Below are 16275 nucleotides of genomic sequence, written 5' to 3' on the forward strand. Positions count from 1 at the left end.
GGAATGAACGGGGACAGAAGCGGTAACATCAAATTCAAACCATAAAAATATGGATCAACCGACACTTTCTCAACGTATTTTAATGGTCTCGGACACTGATGGCAGAACAGTGGGTGCCGTGGATGAAGGAAATAAACAGTTCCATAGAGCGGGAGATCCCGGCTGATGTCCGAGTACGGCACACTATTCTCAGACACTCATTTGAATTTATTCTAGTGTACAGAAAATTGTTCACACAATCCTGGCTTTGGAGTTTAATCTAACAGAAAGGGGTGATAAAGGATGACTTTACCTGATATGAAGTGAACACAGCAAACACGAGCTTCTTTGATCGTAGCATTGTCCCAGTCTGCCCGTTTAAAGCCACAGACGTCGTCTATTTTTTGAAAAGGATGAGATCCTGCAGGAATCCTAAAAAACTTGAGTCCACAACTGGTGCGATTTGCAGTCCACGACGCAACAAGTCGGCATTTTGAAGAGAAAATGTTTCGTTTACACACGATCGCTGGAAGTTCACGGAACTTTCTGACCCCGACATGCGCACTACGCACTTCGAATTTTCCTGTGACGTCATCCGTGAAGGGGTCTATAAATACCTAATGAATATACTGTATAACTGTACCCAATATGCTCTATGTTGTCTTCGCTACGGTGTAGCAACCGCGGCTATTCAACTAGCTAAACTCTTCCTCCAAATGACGCGTTGAGTCGTAGTAGCTTCTCAAGCTGTTTACTGTGGCTCTTTATATCATGTCACAGACAGAAGAGTGAAAACTGTAACAAACACCAGGTACACAATAGTTTAGTCCTACGTAAACATATGTCAATAAAACGTTTTTAATTAGTCATCAAATCCCCTTTTACTGTAAATATGCATCTTAACTTTTACGTTACAATTAAAACAATGAAATGATCAACTTACGACGTTGCTTCTGCAGCATTTACGATGTGGATTGCCATGGATGACCAAAGCATGTTGGCTAATTCTACCATCTTTCTCTAACCACGAACAGGAAACTAACCCCCGGAACTCCTACGGCATGAAACCATTTCAGAATAAAAGCTTGTACAAAATAAAAGCCTAATGCCTAAAAGGCAGTACATGCTCATTTCATGTATTTGTACACACTGATCATACATCATTCAGTAAGGACTCCCATGCACCTATTCCTCCCATGACATGAGATCTGCTGATGAGAGGATGAGAGGCATTTATAATGGGCCCTTATACCTTCAATTGACTCAGACAGAACAAACAGTAATCAACCAGTTGTGGGTTTGCAGCAGGTTCTGGTAACACAACGTAGTGTTTGACCTCATAGAAGACAAGACATTTTTTAGAGACTAAATAGAAACACGTTCAGGTTCTCCTGAAGTAAAACGCATCCCTTTGAATTCCTGTTGTTGAGCTCTAAACCTCTAGCAGCTTGTAGCATATTATAATACGGGTAGATGAAATGCAGCGCTCTGATTGGTTGAGAGTGAGTCACGGTGCATTATTGAGCCATAATGTACAGTTGCTGGTCACATTGACCCGAGCGTTCCGTATCACTGCACACAAAGTAACAGGTCAGATTTTGTGCCGTTCGTTGACATTTCAGTGTTCAGCTCAGTGGCGATCGCCGAGAAGAGACCAGAAATCCCACAAATGATCAGTTTGGGTCAACGCGAGCTTCCACAACCGGACAATGAAGGTGGACGTCATGAGCGATGTGAATGAAGGAGACGCCGCAGCACCCGATGCTGTTTACCTGCACGTACGGGGACTATTTTGTCTCTAGACTCCTGAAATGAGACACACAACGTTTGTTGGCTACAACTGTTTAGTGCTGAAAGCAGCTATTTACTTACTATTCATAATGTGGCTGGTAACCGTATTATAAAAGCAGCACTTTATCTCCAATAATGTAAGAGTTGGGGGGGCGTTGTTAGGCCCGACGCGCAGCGGAGAACTGCTCCATCATTGGAGGATAAAGTACAGCCTATAAGGCGATGGGTTAGTTTAAACATAAAGGAATAAAAGTTACATTTCAACAGAAAGTGACGAGTGAGGTGAGAAATAAAGTGAGCGGTGGAACGTCAGAGTCAGTCCGTGTTGATGAAGGCGGCGTTCTCCACGTTGTGTCACATGGAGCGTCGTTGGCCAGCGGCGTGCAAACCGTTCTCCACGCAGACGACTCGTACCATGTAGATCTGTTCATGTGCTGCAAAGTGACGATGACTCTGTAACGGACCATGAACTGGACATCGTGGTCTCCGTGGCAGGAAATGGAAGCGGAGGCGGTGGGGCCCGTTTAAAACCAGGAAACATCCCCTATGATCAGATATTGTCTTCTGTACGCAGCAAACAACAGGGATAACAATCTGTGTTTAGCACGTTTCATCCGCCCAGACAAGGACGCTCCTTCTAAATGAACACATGCCGATGTAGCGGCTTTTGAAAGGTATCTGGGGCTGAAGGTCAACATCTTCCACCATGTGACAGGTGGTTAACGCCTGCAGGGCTTCAGAACACACGACACACCCCACCTGCAGACAGTGTGGCTCCATCTATACAATGAGCACCAGCACAGGATTGGAAATAAGACAGGATTGTTTGGGCTACATGTGTATGTCAGTATTGGTACCAGACATATGAGACCCGGCTCACTGGAAACAGCTGTTATACAACACAATGTCCAACACACACAACCAACACACAGAAACGCAGCGACTGTGAACGCAGACGTGAATCTAAATATGGTTTTGATCAGCACAAGCGTCCAGAAGCAGTACACGCCGTCGTACCGTGTGACGCTGTGAAATACTGTGAGGCGTGTGGAGAAACACACAGAGGCGGTAAAAAGCGCACACATGCAAGCCGACGTGTGTTTCCACTGTGGAGCCACAAATGGAGGCTGAGGACGAGCACGAATGCTTCATTCAACCCAGTGAAAAGAAAGAGCCTCAAACAGCACACATGTTGTATGACTGTGAGACACGCGTTCATAACGGTAAGCACCTTGTGAGGAACGACACAAGACCAGAACACACAGCTTATACATCCATAGCCCACAATGCATCTGGTTTGACAACTCTATCATCCTGAAGTATCTTGTAAAACAGAAGATCCGGCCCACGGTGGTCATGAGTGGGCGTCACGCTGATGTATGACAACGCAGACCAGCAGACATCAGAAGACTCACTTAGTTTTCTACGCATGCGTTTGGCACAAACACCCGCGGCGTTGGGGTTTGAGGATGTGGAAAAAGGTTATTTTCCACACAAGTTCAACAGGAGGGCGAATGAATACTACGTTGGCAGAGACCCCGACCCGTCTTACTACGGGTACGAGACGTGTGACACTGAACAAACTTCATTCATGAGGTGGTGCAGCACAGTTTGTGGAGAGAAATGTGATTTCCAGGCAGAGCTCAGCCTGCTGTGTCAATGATGTAGAGGCGTTGTGGAGCGCGTGCTCCATTCATGGTGGAACATTCCTAGAACGCACGCAGCTCCACCCTGTTCCTCTCACCACTTTGCCATCCAGCTGTTTGGGTGTGTTCAGAACCTTGTTCCTCCCGCGGGACACGGTGGCTCTGACACACGAGGGGCTCCACAAGACACAAGAAGACGTATTGTGATGTTTCCATGCAGTGGCCTGAATACGTGTCCCACACGGAGAATATTGACATCAGACATGCACTCAACCACGGGGAGCACCAGTCTGCTCCGTTCTATGTGGACGGTTAGAATTCGCTTGTTATGAATCGGCCGGTTGTTTTTTTCCCGGATGTGTCAAATGTCGCGTACAGAGTGACATGAACCCCGTCACCAAAGTCCCGTATGGTAACAACACAAGGCGCTTATGGAGAGAACAGATGCCCTGCAGAAACAACAGGGTTTGAACGTTGTGCTGATGTGGGAGTGTGAGTGGGCCTCATCAGAACCATCCAGCGCTTCTGTACAGGCCTTTATGGCCACGTACAAACAGCACAAACGTCTGGATCCTACAAAGGCTCTTTGGCCGGCGTACAGATGCTATGAAGTTGTACCACAAGGTCTGCGATGATGAAAAAACCAGATACTAGGACTTTACGAGTCTGCATCCAACTGTACAGAGAAACAAACAGCATCCCGTCGGCCACCTCCAGATTATCGTCAGGGATTCTGAGTCCATGGATAATTACTACGGCTTCATAAAGTGCACAGTGCCCCCCGAGGGCTGTTTCTCCCCGTCTTGCCGTACAGATGTCATGGAAAGCTCATGTTCCCGCTGTGCGGGTTGTGTGCTGACACTTTGAACCAACCTTGTGAGTGTGTTCACAGTGAGAGAGAGAGGCAGCTGTCTGGGGTTCGGGTCCCTGGAGCTACAGACGTCTGTGGAAAAGGGTCAGCGGATTGTGTCCACCCATGAAGTCTGGCATTCTCCCAACAAAACAAGCACATTGTTTAGTGGACATGTGAAGACGTTCATGAAATGCAAGCAGGAGGCATCAGGCTATCGGGGGCACGTCAAAACACAGGCTGATGGGGAGAAATAAAAGGAGGACATTCAGCTAAACCCAGACTAAATGTGTGTCCACAAAGCCATGAGGAGCTGTAACAAACTCTCTGTGGGGCCGGTTTAGCATGAGGAGTAACATGTGAGCTGATCACAGTTCATGTTCACGACCAGTTTGATGTGAGACAATTCTGTTTGATCCCAGATGAGGCGGCTTTGGTGCAGCGGCGTCATGCAGACAGCAGCAACTCTGGTGAAAGAGACGTAAATGTCTTCACAGGAGCCATGACAACGGCCCACGCCAGGTTGATGCTTTATGACTTGCTAGATAAGCTGCAGGAGAGGCTGTTGTACTGCGACACAGACAGCGTTGTCTTTACATCAGGGGCCGGCGATCGGGTTCCCCCCCTTTGGGCCACATCTTGGTGACTGACCAACTAAACATGTGATGTGTGTGTCCGGGCCGAAGAAGACGACGTCACACAGTTTGTATGTTACGCACACGACACGCTACAAGGTAAAACCAGCGTCACATGCAAAGGCGTTGCGTTAAATGGCCGTGACGCGGCTGTTGTCCCGCCCCACGCGCTGATTGGTCTCGTTCCATCTGCTGTAGCCAATCACAGCACACATACGTTGACTGTCTGAAACCATCAAACGGGACAAGAAGAGGCTCCGTCTTAAAAAGGAAAGTCCAAGTGGTGAACAATAAGCGGCGGGTGTTGCCCGATTACACCACGCTGCCCTCTGGCTACTAATGGGGATCAAGGGTTTGATGCGCGGCTACAACATCCCTTTAGTTTGGTAGTGAGGACCATCGAATCCAGCAAAGACTCTTTATCAAGAATATTTCACAGCGTTTTGATAACATGGTGCACATTTATTCATGTTGGCAGCCTTTATATACGTTGTAGAGGGCTTACCAGAGTCTCTGTGATGATGTTTTACTACCACAGGACAAAGACAACCGACTCATCAGAGACCATTTAATGAATGCCAGCAGTAATGATATAGAAGTTCAAAATGTTTTTACCAAATACGTACAGCATAGAAATCTCAGCTGTATGTATTTAGTGCAGAATGTATTTATTCAGGGTAAAACTAGCCGCACTATTAGTTTAAACACTAACTATCTCATTTTGTCGCTCAGACACAGAATGTGGTCACGCATGTGGAGGAATGTGACTCTGTTAGAATCCATGTATGAATCCTCTCCCCGTGTGAGGAGAGTCATTGTGGCTGATGCAAACAGAGATTGGATTAATGCACTGTGTGAGATCAACGTGTTAAGAGGTCAGATCCCGTTGACCGACAAACAGTTTGTACTTTTAAAGAAGAAGAAGAATCTCATCAGACTGGTAGCCGATAAAAAGATCCGACTCAACAAGAAGGAAAAGAGGCTCAATCAGACGGGGGGATTTTTATTACCGTTACTTTTATAATTAACCTCGTCAACCGGGGGAAGTCGAATGGAGCACGCTCAAATAATGTCTCTGGTCCCCTGCAGCAGATTGAATGGATAAAGCAGCAGCAACATGAGCAGCGCAGCTCTATAAGACCGGCCGTGCAAAATGAACCGATGTATTGAAGCAACCTGACGCCGACATGTATGAAAAGGCCCAAACACATGGTGGTATTTTACAGAGACACTTGTCTGTGGTGCGACAGGGCGAGCGGGAGACGGGCGTATTGTCTCCATCACTACCACCCCATGAAAGCAGCTGTGCCTCAACAGATGTTGATGAAGGGCTCAGAAGAGATGTGATTTGGAGTAATGTCATCCGACACATGCCTAAAAAAAGTAGGAAACATGCTGAATGCACATAATGGACAGACGAGGGCGAGATTATCATCAGTGATCAAATGATCAAAGGCACACGTTTGTATGACCTGGTGAAAAGTGTCACTGTATAATGTTTTAGACCCTTCTACACCCATCGGGTGGAGGTTTTGTATAAAAACACCCCTTCAGGCCTCATTCAGTCCGAGGTCTTAGACTAGTCGGTCTCTAGGTGGCAGAACCTTTAAGACCCCAAAGGCCAAAAAGGCTAAATCTCATTGGCTGATGGGTTATTCATGGTTAAACCTTTAAGATTTCATTATTCTTTGGCATGTAATTGTGTTTTTTTTTTAACAAATGTAGTGAATGCCTATTATTTTGTTTTATGTCACTTTTGAATATACTTAATCCACATTTTTTTGTTTTATGTATTGTATTATATCGGCAACAAGACTGATAAAATGAATAAAATTATATTTCGACATTAGATCGCACATTGTACACATGAAAAAGTAACCCCACAGCACACAGAGGGGTGTATTTTGTGAACAAAATGACAGACCATTGCATCGTTATTAACTAAATTATGTCCGTACAAGATTCCGTAGCAAGATTATTCTAGAATAAGACACGTCTGTGCAGTTATAATTGAGAAAATTAACTATTTCATGCGGGGATGCTTCATAATTTGGAGGGTTTCCAAAACTATCAAAGAAAAACCGTGCTTGTGCTTTGTGATATAAAGAGCCAACCTGGTGCGTGTTTACAATCATCTTAGCCGGATACTTGTGCAATGCACGTTTAGGAAGTGGATCACAAGCTAGAACTCCCATAAAATCTGTGCCATTACCAACGCTTGTCAACTCTACGGTGTTCATTGGGTTTTTTAGAAGTTATCTATCAACACTGGTCGCTGGTTTAATATCTCCATGAGTCAAAAACAGAATAACAAATGAGATTAATAGTCCGGGGCAGAGCTGTTCTCAAACGGACCTCCAATCGAACATTTCCTGTCTTAATTAGTGACCCGTTCCCCGAGTGGCCGTCGCCAGGCTCCAGATTAAAACAGAACAGGGAGTATCGGTGGCCAAAGTCATTCCGTGTTACTGCCAGCCGTCTGTCTTTCTAGTGTGCAGCTGCCGCAGTCATCAGAGAGAATACGTATAAAGTGTAACAAGCTGCATGAATGTCTGCTGGGAATGGGGCAAAAAGGGATTTGGTATTTGAGGGTAATGGAAAAGGTTCCCTATGTTTAAAGCCCAGTATTGCCGCCAGATGTCCTTCAAAGGTCATAGTTGACTCCGACGCCACTCGCAGGAAGTAGATGGGATTTATAACACGGCTATAATGCATCGATACACCCGCCAGAGGAGGGTAACTACTAAGTGGTAAATGAATGGCTTTAGTTATTGCCTGTATAGAGTCACAAACCCCCACCCCACCTATAATTCCATATCTCATTCTTAGGATATACCTGGAATGAGGCGTTACTTGGTAGCGTGACATAAAGAGTGACCTCTTCCGGTGTGTGCGTTTGTCTTTTTAATCACACGTCCACAATGTCTTTTTCTAAGACACACGTATTAAACTTATCCGGCCAGCCTCTCCATTTTACCATCACCTGCTTCTTAACTTCTGTCCAGGATTTTTTCTATTTTAAAGACTTTGTTTTTACCTATAATTACCTTTTGCAGCTCCCTCTCGTAAAACGCCCCTTTCACAGACTCACCCGCACAGTGTGTAAGCTTATAAACTGGTGCATCTCTGGCCATACACTGGTATTATAAAATGCTCATCGGGGAATGTTAGTTTATAACCCTTCCTAAACACCTCAGAGTTTTGATATTCTCACGGTGTCCCCCTTTAATTTGAAGCTAACAACCTTTTCATTGTCTTTGTTTACAGCCGATGGAGCCATTTCTATAGATCTGTGATGAGAGTTGTTCTACACGTCTACAAGATCTAGAACCACGTCCACATATCTGAGTGAACAGATGTTAAATATCTCCACATTCGTGTCTTGTATGTCCACCACACTTGCTTTGGTCTCGTTTGAGGTTGAAAAATGTGTCATTTTATGTGGATCCAACAGTCTCCTAAACGGCTTATTATAAGACTCTGTCCCTTGGTCAGTTTGCAGTCTCACTGGTATACGGCCCTCACTCAGAATGTCTTTAAAGGCTCTGGCGACAGTGGAGCCTGATTTGTTAGAAAGACATCTAACTCACACGTATTTGGAAAATACTTCCATACTCTGCATATTCTCCCATATCAACAGGATCCATCTGAAACTGTCGATACCGCTGACCAACACCCTGTTCCTCGGACAATGTACGGCTGCCTCAGCGTGCAGCGGATACGCGTCCTGCTCCAATAAAAATGAATTCACCGCGGACATTGACGGCGTCGCCCCGGTTCCTTCGCTAACGGCAGTTCGGCCACACTGCCCAATCCTTCGGGATGTGCTGGATCATAATACATCTGCAGCGTCCCTTCCATGATAGTGTCAAAGTACCAATGAGCACAAATGTGTTTTATTTCTGTTATACAAAACATATCAGCGGTAGTCTGAAGAATAACATTCCTTTTTAAAATCACGTTACAGGACACTCAAGATGTTCACTTCATTTTTTCTCTCAGCATGTTTGGTTTTTACACGTCGACGTCAGTCTCATCATCATCGGGTACCTCCCACTCCTCCTTCTGCTCTCGTACTTCTTCCCACCACTTGTCAAGCTTTGTTGGTTGATTCATTTTGTCTGTCTTCCCCGTCCATTGTCTCATACACTTTTTGGATGGTATCATCCGCATTGTCCACATAATTCAGATGGTTTAAAAGAACTTCCACAGCCTCCTGGATGTGGTACCAGTCGACATGAAGATGATCCACAGCCATAAACAGGGAGACGGCGGATATGAAGTTCTCATTCCACAAACTTTTCATTATGGGTTCAAAGTGTAGTTGGTAGAAGCAGTCGCATTGCTCCAAACAAGGATGTTTTTTCTGACTGGGATTATTTGTCTGACAGCCATAACCAATCTCTACATTGTATTTAAGCCAGACCTTGTTCAGCAGATGTAGCGCCCAGATTCTAACATATTCCAGAATCCTTAAACGCCTGGTTTGGTTCTCAGGCCTTCTCTTCCTGTGTGTTCATAGGCCCTGGCTGTGGGAGTGTGTGAATCAGAGATGGAGGTGGTGGAGAAGAGGGGGGAGTTCATTGGAGGGACGCTGACGTTTTAAGCGTCTGAAAGTAAAAACATTTTTAGGATTCTGCATGATTGAACCCCGGTTACAGATCTACACAGAACAATTGAACAACCCACCTGTCGTTCTTTTAGATGATCAAGGGTTGGATGATTGTCGGTCTACACAAGGTAGCAGGCATACCAAGTTGCATAGCAACCGGTGTATTGTCGTAAACAAGAGGTTTTCTAACAACCCCGTAAGCCTGACTCTGTCTCTCTTGATCGCTTCGTCAATTTGACTAAACCCTTTTAGCAAAGCGGGCCAGTCACACCACTGAACAAAGGAAATGAGCGGGAACCACGTGTTCTACGCTTTGTCTTGTGACGTCACGAGAGGCGCCGCCGCTCTCTCCGGGGTAGTTCAAATAGCGCGAGGTCAGAGTTCAAAAATGCAAACAAAGGTTTTAATTTACGTCCTTCAGATTAAACAGAAAACAGTCAAAACAGGGGGTAACTCAGGCTTCGGTCGATCTTCGCCGGTAAAACTTAACTAATGTCTTGTCTTTGGAGGGGAAACGGAGATCCACTTCTTTAAAGAGAGAACACCGTCCTCTCGGTCTCTCCTGCATTCGGGAATCCTTCTGTCTTGGTCTGCTCTTCTGCCGCGGGCCCAATCTGCAGCTCGTCTCTCCTCCCTCAGCGGTGTGTCTTCCGCCCTCATGGAGGCCTCCAGGTCGTCACACCCTGATGGGTTTCAGGTGTGAGGGGAATGCTCTGAGTTTCGGGGTGGAGTTCCTACCTCCACCAGCAGATGGAGCCGTAGTAGTTACAGCCATCTCCGGTGAACGTAGCTCCCTTCCAAGACCGAGCCTCTCGTGACGTCACAGTCTGTAAGAGGGTACGGCTGTTCTCTCCTGCTCTTACGGCCTCTATTAGCCACCATTTGCTCGCGGTCTTCGCAGGCAGTCATAGAAATCATCCTGTCGTCTGTTGTGGTGTATTTTCTGTAGGGGGGTGCTCTGCCACACTCTCACCCCCCCATTGTAAACTACTTTCTGATAACAGTTATATGTCTGGGCATCCTTCCAGAATGAATAAATAACGGGGCACCACCCTGAGCTAACAGGGACCAATGACCAATACTATAAATCAAGTCTCATAATTGATCTTCACTCCTTGAGAGTGAAGATGTTGGAAGGAGTTAAGTTCGAGCACTGGCGATGTATGTCAACGGTCACCATATAAATGCACAAGTAAACACAGGAAAACGGTTCTTTAAAGTATAACAGGGTTTATTAACTCACAGGAACACCGATCAAGATCACCTATAACTGCAACCAACAATCCCCATAACACTTATTTTAAACCTACTCACTAAACAAGCAATCAAAACCAGAATGTGTGTGTGTGTGTGTGTGTGTGTGTGTGTGTGTGTGTGTGTGTGTGTGTGTGTGTGTGTGTGTGTGTGTGTGTGTGTGTGTGAGCACAGAGGGGGGTGTAAGGGAAGGAACGACGGTGGGGTTGCGCGTAACAACAGTTGTGCAGTTACAGAACCAACGATGTGGCTGGCGATACGAAATGAAACCACAGGCAAACGGATCTCACGGCGCAGACCCGGGAAAAGAAAAGAAAATAAGGAAGTATTCTGACCATGAGACATCATTCAGCAGCGTAACACAGTCGGCGCTTTCACTCTCTTACAGCAAACGTATCACAGCATCAGATCAACAGGGGACATTACGACATTTGCAGGTACACATTCAAACATAAATCAAAGGTAGCGGATTCGTTGATCCGGACTCTATCGTACCACGTTATGACTGAACAAATCAAATAAACATCAAGTTCATATCAACACGCTAAATTAGTCTGCCCAGAAAACCAGTGTTACTGTTTGATGGGCGTTGGTCATCAGCTTCCAGCTGACTGAGGACAGTTGAGCTCCGCGTAGGGAAACTCAGTGGATGAAGGCGATTTCGGCCGTGGGGTCCGAACTTCTCGTTGGGAGCAGAGGCGGCGGGGGGTCAGAGAGCAGCTGTCTCTCCGGTCCTCTGGAGTCAACAGGAATGAAATCAAAAGGGAAAAGGAAGCGGGACGTAGTGGAGCGCGAGTCTTGAGTTCGTCCAGCGAGATTAAGACTGAAACTTGGCAATTGGAGGGAAAGAAAAGAAACCAAACAACGTTGTGTTGTCTCGATCTGTCACTAACGGGAAGTCAGGCGAAAGAGATCGATCCTTTGGCGCAATCTCTTCTTATGAACTTGAGGTCCATAAATAAATGTCACTGTCCTCGGCCAATGGGAGCGCTCGGTGTTCTTTGGTACGTCCTCTTTTTATGGCCAAGGGGGTCTGGAGAGCTGCAGGGGTCCTGTTATCAGCCCCTGGCATCAGGCCACGGGGGACCCCTATATGTTTGTGTTCTTCCTTTGTCCTCAGTGAAGAAACACGTGGTGAGGTTCATTAGCAGGGTGGAGGCCCAACATCCCCTTTGCATTAAAAGGTCACAGACATTTGTTTGTTTCTGATAACACATGTGACTAATTATGTGAATATTGTGCACGCGCATCCGCCCATTAAGCCACCATACTTATTCTACTCATTTCCAAGACAGGAGGACATAAGCATACTTCATCTATAAACAGAGACTCTGGGGAACCGGAGGAGGAAATCCTCTCTGAGCTCGTTTGAAGGTTTAAAAGTGAGATTTGAGTTTAGTGTCAAACAACAACTCTGCTTCTCTTCCGTCATTTTACCTCCATAAAAAGATCAGATGTTTTTATTACTACATGTAATAAATGAGTCTCTGAAGGAGGTGAAGACCTCTGTAGAACCTCTGGATCACCACTTCATCACTACATTAAGAGGAGCATCGTGGTGCAATGAGGTATCACACTGGATGGTGCGTTCAATGTCACTGGGGTTTTCATCATTACGTTGAATACAATCATAGCTGTGCATTGGTGTTATTCTATTGATTAGTGTCCACATGACAGCGGTGTCACACTATTCTCATGTCTTTATTGATCACATAGTGTCAGAATCAGGGCTGTATCCTGGTGGACACTAAATGCATTTTATTCATTGGTCTAATTCATGAAGCGTCGTCAGTCTGACTACTGTAACTCTCTCCTGCAGGTCTCCTGCTACCACCATTCCACCTCTGCAGCTCATCCACAATGCAGCAGCTCCACTGCTCTTCAACCTTCCTAAGTCCTCTAAACATGGTGCTCACGTACCGTGCTGTGAATGGATGGGGTCCAGCTTACATCCAGGACCTGGTCCAACCCGACATCCCGACCCGCACTCTCCGCTCTGCATGTGATAAACTGCTTGTTCCTCCTCACTGAGAGCAAAACACTCGACTAGATCTCCACTCTTTGCTGTCCTGCTCCTAAATGGTGGAAGGAGGTCTCTGAAGACATCAGGACCACAGAGAGCCTTCACATCTTCAGACTAAAGACACACCTCTTCAGACTCTACCTCCACTAACACACTAACTGTAGCACTTGCATTGGACTTATAATGGTTCTTATCTACAGCAAGTTGTAAAGCGGCTTATTAGCGTCAGCTAATTGACATGTGATGTAATGAAGGTGTGAAGGTGTGGACTCTGCTATGAATCAGGCTGAGGACCCAGAGGACGGAGTCCCTCCCTCTGAAGCCCCTCTGTGTGGGGAACATGACAGCCAGACCAAAGCTCAGAGGTGAGAGGACCATCTCCAACTGTCCTCCACTCGTCTCCATGTCCCAACGTCTCTGACTCACTGACTCTGCTTCTACGTGTGTGACCAGGACCCATCAGAGACCAGGACCTGGACCTGGACCCAGCTGTGTGTCCATGAAGAGTGATCGGTCTAAAGGTCGACTGACTTCAAAGATGAACGTTGTTCTTATGAGCCTCACTAAGCTCTTGAACAGATGAACCAGATGAAGAACATGATCATTGGTTGTATTGTAACATTAAGTGAATATGGATTGATGTCAGTGAGGGATTTCACATTCATTTGTGGTGTGAAAACATGGCAGGTCTCCCTGCTCGATGTCGCACCGTCTCATTCATTCACTTGGCTCATGACGTCCACCTGAATGTTCCTCTTTGGCTAAAAAGTGCCCTAAGTCGCTTGAGACAGGTAACATCACATTATGGCTCAATTCAGTGCACCTCGTGACTCACTCTCCACCAATCAGAGCGCTTGATTTCACCCGTATTATTAAAGAATATACGATACGGGACATGAAACATAACCAGTAGTCCAAGTGCAAGCAGCCAGTTGATGGTGAATTTATGCTACTTTGTTGAATTCATATGTTTGTGAATGTGACTTTGAAAGAGTCAGAGCCTCCAGCCACCAACCTCACCGCACGTCACTGCCAGCAGCTCTGTGAAAGGTCCAACGTCTAGTTTCAGAAGATCTAAGGAGACTTCTACAGGTCAGAGGACCGTCTGAAGAGCTTTGCAGTACTTTCATTAGAATTTGTATTTTCGATGCAGAGGTCTGCAGACGTTGTTTTTCTGACCCACAGGAAGAAGTAAAAACAGATGAAACTGATGACTAACTGTCACTCAACTAATAAACTGTCCATCGACAGTCTTCAGCATCTGGTTTTCATGATGATCAATGACAGAAGCTGGAGGAATTACAGTTTGTGTTCTACATTCAGTCACATCTTACTGTGTGCAAGCAGGCTGCTTTACTGGCTGTTCTTACCCACAATCCTTTGCACAGCAGGTATATGAGCCAGAGGGTTCAAGGTGCCATGTGATGAGGAAGTAGAACACTGCATGTAACAACATGTCCTTTGTGATTTGGCAGGCGGCTTCAGACTGATACGTGGGGAAGTTGTTCCGCCCCAACAGGTTCAACCTGATCATCAAAGTGGAGTGAAGAATAAAAACACTCTCAGCTCAGACTCTGTTGTCTTAGTGGATGTTTTTATTCAATATAAACTCTTCACTACATTTGTTACAAAGTTTTCTGCTTCATCACGTGTTCCCTACTAGTCTACATGTAGAAGAAGACCAGGTGACAAAGAGGGGCGTGCACGGGTCCTCTGAACCATCTGGTCCAACAACAGCATCCAGTCTGTTGTCATAGCAACTCTTTACAAGGTGAAAGGATCGTTCCACAGATGCTGGTTTTGATCCTGAAAGACTCTTGTTGAGCCGTGAGGAGGATTCTGTTCACAAGGACCTTTGACCCTGTTAACAGCTCAGACTGAGACTCAGTCAACCAGTCAGACTGCATACTTTGATGGTGACGTGAGGACACACCCTCTCTGATGAAGGACAACAAGCTCTAACAAGCTGCGTCACTTCACTCCGTCTGATGGAAGCTGAAGTGAAGCACGGAGCTCCTTTTCTACACGGACCTGCTGAGGACAGAAGAGAGCTGCTCACTGAGGAAGTTCATGTCTACGAGCTCAGTAAGTGCAGCTGTGATTGGTTGAATGACATCATTGATGGTTGTGAAGGTGTGATTGTTTAAAGCTGGGAAACAAGATGGCGCCTGTGTGAGCAGGCAGAGAGAAGCTGCTGTTAGTCTGAATGATGACGCTGTGATGAAGAAGAGGAGCTCAGTCTGATCTGGGGTCTGTGAGGACTGTTACTGATGAGGAGGAGAAGGTAGGAGACGGAGGGGCACTAGGACCCAGCAGGGACCACAGAGCTCACCTGGGCCTTTGTTCCTGAAACACACCTGAGAGACGCTCTGTTTGTCTCACCTGCTGCTTCAGTCCTTTAAGGCAAGGCAAGGCAAGGGACTTTTATTCGTATAGCGCTTTTCATATACAAGGCAGACTCAAAGTGCTTCACATCATAACATTTCATACAATAAAGTGAAATAAAATGCAGGAATTAAAATAATTAAAAACAGCAAATAAAAGTATAGATTAAAATCTTATTTAAATTGTTCAATTAAAGGCAGAGGTAAAAAGTGCAATGTAGGTCAAATTTATCAGAAGGCGAAGCTGAACATAAAAGTTTTCAGTCTTGTTTTAAACGTGGCAGAGTTGGGGCAAGTCTTAAATCTTCAGGAAGTTCATTCCAGCTGTTTGTTGCGTAGTAACTAAATGATGCTTTCCCATGATTTGTATTTACTCTGGGAATCACTAACAGATTGGTGTCAGAAGATCTTAGTGATCTTGAAGGCTTATGTAGTGGAAGCATATCAGTGATATACTTTGGGGACTCCACACGTTACGTCGGTTGTTTCTGATACGAAGTCACCAATGGAAACAAAATAGTTCCTGTCTTGTAGATATGACCTGAACCAGCTTAAGACTGTGCCTGAGAGCCCCACCCAGTTTTCCAACCTGTCCAAAAGTATTAAGTGGTCGACAGTATCAAATGCAGCACTGAGGTCTAATACCAATAATATTGAAGTTTTGCCAGAGTCTGTGTTAAGACGGATGTCATTTACTACTTTAATAAGGGCCGTCTCGGTGCTATGAAGAGGTCGAAATCCTGACTGGAAGTTGTCGTGGCAGCCAGTTGAAGCCAGGAAGTGATTAAGTTGTTGTAGGACAACTTTCTCAATTATTTTACTTATAAAAGGTAAATTTGAAATTGGTCTGTAGTTGTTGATTATAGAGGCATCTAGGCTCCGCTTTTTTAGGAGAGGTTTAATAACTGCAGTTTTGAAAGCTTTTGGGAAATGTCCTGTCTGAATAGAGTTATTAACTATTTGCAATACGTCTGTTGCTAGGCGGTCAAAAACATTCTTAAAGAAGTTGGTAGGTAGAGCGTCAAGACAGCAGCTGGATGGTTTTAAATTTGTCACCGTTTCCACTAGAGTTTGGGAGTCTATGACATTAAAGCTTGTCAT

The 16275-nt window shown here is 45.5% G+C and overlaps 1 protein-coding gene and 1 pseudogene across 2 annotated transcripts in view; one reads left to right on the forward strand and one right to left on the reverse strand.

Moving 5' to 3' along the window:
* The window catches only part of LOC144390332 (uncharacterized), a 243100-nt gene that overhangs the window by 158558 nt on the left and 68267 nt on the right, over window positions 1–16275 (forward strand). The gene's annotated exons all lie outside the window — the stretch shown is intronic.
* The window catches only part of LOC120814248 (dual specificity calcium/calmodulin-dependent 3',5'-cyclic nucleotide phosphodiesterase 1A-like), a 609273-nt pseudogene that overhangs the window by 95808 nt on the left and 497190 nt on the right, over window positions 1–16275 (reverse strand). The gene's annotated exons all lie outside the window — the stretch shown is intronic.

Source organism: Gasterosteus aculeatus, chromosome 21 (assembly GCF_964276395.1).
Source record: "Gasterosteus aculeatus chromosome 21, fGasAcu3.hap1.1, whole genome shotgun sequence".
In the NCBI taxonomy this organism is placed as follows: domain Eukaryota; kingdom Metazoa; phylum Chordata; class Actinopteri; order Perciformes; family Gasterosteidae; genus Gasterosteus; species Gasterosteus aculeatus.